The sequence below is a fragment of the Urocitellus parryii genome, chromosome 3 (assembly GCF_045843805.1).
Source record: "Urocitellus parryii isolate mUroPar1 chromosome 3, mUroPar1.hap1, whole genome shotgun sequence".
Lineage (NCBI taxonomy): Eukaryota > Metazoa > Chordata > Mammalia > Rodentia > Sciuridae > Urocitellus > Urocitellus parryii.
In genome coordinates, this window is record NC_135533.1 from 12,255,016 (window position 1) to 12,260,586 (window position 5,571).

General features: G+C 41.2%; 1 pseudogene; it reads left to right on the forward strand.

The window, feature by feature from the left end:
* The first annotated feature begins 395 nt into the window (after window positions 1–395).
* LOC113199673 (cationic trypsin-3-like) lies at window positions 396–4,379 on the forward strand (annotated as a pseudogene).
* Window positions 4,380–5,571: the final 1,192 nt, after the last annotated feature.

Sequence of the window (5,571 nt, forward strand, 5' to 3'; positions counted from 1 at the left end):
ACATAAGTGTGCAGAACTCCAGACGTTTTTTAGCTTAAAACTTCACAATCAGAGCAACCAAGGATCTAAGATTTTTGTCTGGGAATGTAGAAACCTGGAGCTTTGCTGTGTGACCTTACTAAACTTATGTTCCTATTATGGGGAGGAGTTTCTACCAGGTGGGTCTGGGAATTTTATTCCCATAACCTTCTGTAAAAGTGGAAAATTGTGGGTGTTAAAATTATATGCTGAGTCACTTTGCATGTGTTGAGGAATTAATCTAAACTTAGATATATGAGTTTCCAGTGAAACCTTTTCTGGCTCCTGTGGCTATGGGTGACAAGGACAAACTGGAGGTTTAAATACCTCCCTGGAAAGCCTTCGTCTCATTCCCAATCCTGATCCAGTGAGCAACCATGAAGATCTTCATCTTCCTTGCTTTCCTGGGAGCTTCAGGTGACTCTCTCTAATGATCCAAAAAGCAGGTGTCTATCTTCTATGTAAATCTGTATGCTGGGCTGAGGGAAACAACCACAGATGTTAGATATAGGCTCTGTACCCAAGAAGCTTAAAATGTTGAAGCTACAGGGTTAGAGATGATTTGCACTCACTAGTCCAAGGAAGGTCATGGTGACAGGGGACATTCAGAACAGAAGACCTAGAAAAGCCCAACTTGTCCTGAACTTCCAGGTGAATTCTATGAAGGAGGAAAGTAAAGGAGAGGATAGTCCACATGAAATAAGTGTTGTCTTGACATCTGTAAGAATTTGGAATTTATAACTGAGACTACTCTGTGCTTCTCAGTGGGCCGTGAACATGAAAACCTGAGACTCCTGAATATTAAAGGGATGGTTATTTACCCAAGGAGTCATGCTATTTTTATCCCACTCCTATTGTTTTTTCTGTGACAACTTTTCTAATGAAAAGTTTTTGGAATAAAATCAATCATCATTCACTCATGAAGGAAAATAGACAAATGTGAATTTCTATTTAGATACTACTACACCTTAATGCTGCTGATTGCAAAATTGGACAGCTATAAATTTAATACATTTAAACACATGCCTGGACACTTCTTTATTAAATATATGTCCAAATATTGGAAATAAAAGAATTTATGTGACAAATTAACACAATTCTGGAGCAGTAGAAAATCTTGTGAAATCAGGGGACCATACTTCACAAGGCTGAATGCATGGACAGACATTTGAGAGATAATTGGAGATAATTTGAGAGATAATTGGGATCTATGGAAAGGTTGAGGAGAGGAATCCTATAATCCTAAAATCTCATCATGACATAGTGAATATTTTAGGCTAGGATTGAGGAGAAAAATAAAGAGAATAAAAGTACAAAACTCACACTTCATTCAAGGAAAGAATAATACAAAATCTGATGGAGACTGCTGTATAGAACAATACTCCATTAGTCACCACAAACACACACCAGTCAGAGGACTCCAAAAGTCTGGTGGGTTTGTACAGCTACAGAGCAATGTTCTGTATAAAAGGACTCTTTAAAACCTCGCTAGTGGTGGCCAGCCATTCATTGTGTAAAGAGCTTCTGTTTTTGTTGAGTTCATGGGTGTGTGGGTGCCTGATTCTCTCTGCATGACACATAAGGTGCACGTGTAAAAACCACAACATAGAACATTTTAAACAATTTAAAAATTAGATGCTTATTCACAGGGATAAAGAGTGGTTCAGGTTAAAGTGATGGAATAATACTTTTTCAAAAAAAATGCCATAAACTACCATTTTCTGATTCTAAGAAACAAGAGAACATTTTCATCCCTTTCCTGGTTCTTCTGCAAAATTTTCATGGTGGAGTCGGGAATGCAAAATGGATTTGTTTAATGGAAGTTACCCAATCCTCTCTGTCAGTTGCTCTCCCCACTGATGATGATGACAAGATCGTTGGAGGCTACACCTGTGCAAAGAATTCCCTGCCCTACCAGGTGTCACTGAACGTGGGCTACCATTTATATGGAGGCTCCCTCATCAGTGACCAGTGGGTGCTGACTGCAGCTCACTGCTACAAGCGGTAAGTGACCTGACTTCACATTCCTGAATTCTAAGATCATTTTATCCTCTCACCTGGGCAAAAACACAAATAGTATATACTGGAATTATGCTTAATAGGTAAAGTATTCAGATCCTAAGAGACTAACTATGCATTCAAAAATTGTAAAATGCATTGAGAGGTTTTTAAATGGAGCAGAACCCATTAATGTTCCTGATGTCTTCCAAAACTTTGGTAAAAAAATAAGTGGAGGAGAAACAGTGGTGGATGAAGTACCCCTAGCAATGTCAAATGAACATGGATCAGTATACAGCCCTAATCATCACAGCTTAACCAGAAAAGAAAATAGCTAATGAAATGCATCCTGTTATCAATAATACCTTACACAAAAGCATAATTCATCCTGCTCCTTTAATTTTCTGCTATCTCTACGATTCTTGTATCATCTCCTTTTGGTGCTCAGTGATCCCAACAGAAGAGAAATAGCAGCTGTCACAATCCCCTTTTTGATACCGACTGTTTCCTTGGTACCTATTCCTATGCCTTATTAATCTAACAAGATGTGGAAGTGAGTCTATGTGTGTGCAGTGATTTTTGCCTAAAACGTTCCATAAGCTTCACCTTGTTTGGTAGAACACACTGTTGCCTTACATGCACCATTACCTGTGTAACTGAATAGTGGAAAAGAATGGAGTTTGTGCTTCTACTGTAAGTGAGGGATAGGGGAAGGGGAAGAAGCTCAAGTGTGACACCATGAAACATTTAATCCTTGAATCCAGCCGGATACAGGTGCGTCTGGGAGAACACAACATTGACGTCCTTGAGGGTGATGAGCAGTAAATTCAGGCAGCCAAGATCATCCGGCACCCCAACTTTGATAAAGACACCTTAAATAACGACATCATGCTGATCAAACTGACATCCCCGGCCACCATCAGCTCTCGAGTGACTACTCTCTCTCTGCCGAGATCCTGTCCATCTGCTGGGACTCAGTGCCTTGTGTCTGGCTGGGGCAACACTGTGAGCAGTGGCCATAAGTGTCACCTGGAACACAAGCACCAGGTTTAAGAACATGGAGGTGAAAGACACGTGGAGTGTCAGTTACAAAGTTTCACTCAAGGCAAGGTTGACAGAGGATAGTTTTGACTAGATGTAATGTTAGAATATATGAATTAAAATGCATAAGACTTCTTTCCTGAGATCCTGGAGAAGACCAAGAAAAATTACCTTCTAAAAAATATCAAGGTATCTATCTGGAAGCTTATTAGAGATGTGCAAAGAACAAGATACCGAGGAGGGAACTAGAACAGAGAGGCTAAAGGGTTCCGTAGAGCCTGAGTTATACAGCTGCTTGAGAAAGCAGTCTCTGTCTTTGAGATCTTTGGCTGCTGATGCTCCTGTCAGAGAAACACCTGATTAGAACTTTTCAGAGTATCCTCTAGAAATTAAGTTTCCCTGAGATTACAAGCATTGGAAAGTGGAAAGAAAAGAGTGGGAATATTATGAAAGAGAGGAGACGAATGGACATGAACCTGGGAATCCTGTGGGGTTAATCTTCCATTTTCACTCTTGCATTCCACAGAAGTATATCCTTCCCTCCTGCAGTGTCTGGACGCCCCTGTGCTCTCTGACACTGCTTGCCACAATTCCTACCCAGGCAAGGTCACTGACAACATGTTCTGCCTGGGCTTCCTGGAGGGGGGAAAGGACTCCTGCCAGGTGAGTTTCTCATGCTCCTGCTTCATCCAGATCAGTCTCTCTTCTCCACCATGTTTCTCCTTCTGTGAAACGCACAGGACTGTGGAGTCCATGCGGCTGATTGTGAGAGGGGAGCAGCAGCTTTGAGATAAATTACAAGTTTTCTCTCTGTGGAAATGAGGAGTAGAGTAAAGCAGGGTAAAAAGGAGACCTAAAACCTCCTGTGCAAACAGGTCATCAAAGTGCGGTAGAATGGAACCCTTGTAAGAGGGACAGGACAAGTAGCACGACATTAGATCTGTACAGTTCTCAAAATTTCTTGGCCCTATGGTGCTACTAAGGAAAGAAGAGGGACACCTGATTAGAAGGAGGAAGAACAATAGGGATATAGGGGAGAATGAGGATTGCATTTTCAGGAGGAGAAAGGTATATCATATGGAATCAGAGATTGGATAAAAATATCTACCTGGATCATGGAGAAATGTTCTGGGCATGAACAAGAGCTCTGACTGTCTTTTCCTCTTGCCCAGGGTGACTCTGGTGGCCCCATGGTCTGCAATGGTGAGCTCCAGGGTATTGTGTCCTGGGGCTTGGGCTGTGCTCTGAAAGGCAAACCCGGTGTCTACACCAAAGTCTGCAACTACCTGGACTGGATTCAAGAGACCATTGCTGCCAACTAAACACCTTTCTCTCTTCATGATCCACCCCTTGGTCTCAACTTTACCTTTAATCTATGTTACCTCCTAGGACATCATCATGGCTCTTTCTAATCAGTACACCAATCGCATCCCCTATCCTTCTATGCAAAAATAAACATCTCAATGAAATATTTTTCTTCTGTGACATTTATATCCATGTAAGATCCTTGCTTGGTATTTATACATACTGTGTTCTGTCTTCATAATATGTATTGACTGACAGTTGTGCTTCGTTTTATAGATAGAATTTTAAAGCTTATTTAGTCACTCACCCATCCTAACAAATTTACTAATCACGTACTCTGTTGTAGATGTGTGTGACATTGTGGATACAACGATGATGTCAACAGAATTTTTTTTCTATACATACAAGGAACTTTATTAATGCTCAGAAAAAAATTGTGTGTCTGTGTGTGTGTGTGTGTGTGTGTGTGTGAGAGAGAGAGAGAGAGAGAGAGAGAGAGAGAGAGAGAGATTTGTTTCAATGAAACATTTCTTCCTACTTTTTTTGTGGATAGATTCGTGTTCATCACAACAGATACTTATGAACAGAGGTAAAGTAATTTGTCAAAATTCATGAGACAGGTCGCAGTACAGCCACAATGAAGGACACAGTCACTATCCCAAGTGCTTTGGGATGGTCTATCTACCCTTTTCTTCAACCTTCTGGAAATCTATGTTGAGGAGGGAAAACTATAGAGGTAGAAATGTGTTAATTTATAGTTTTCCAAGGAGTCACCTACACATATGTTCCAGTTCTCCAAGATCTACTTCTTTTCCACCTGGAAGCTGATTGCTACAGGAGGCATGGCCTGGGAACATGATCTGAGCCCCACTCCCACCACCTGTCCCCTCCACTCCTGGCTCACTTTTGGTACTAATTTAAGCTAGTTATCTTAAAGAAAGTACAAATATGGATATGTTTTCCCAAAATAGATATATTACCTGTGATCTTTAAGGTCTTCACCCTAGAGGTATGATCTGTCCTCTTCCACCCGCAATGACTAGACACCACACACTCTAGCTTGGTTTCTCTCCAGCTCTGCCACAATCATTCATCTTCCCATGGATGATCCAGAACAGGCTTGCAGTGAGAGTCCCTACACAGGATTCCCATGCAAGTCTGTTATGAGTTCTCTGGAAAGACCAGTGGACTCTGGGAACAGGCACCTTG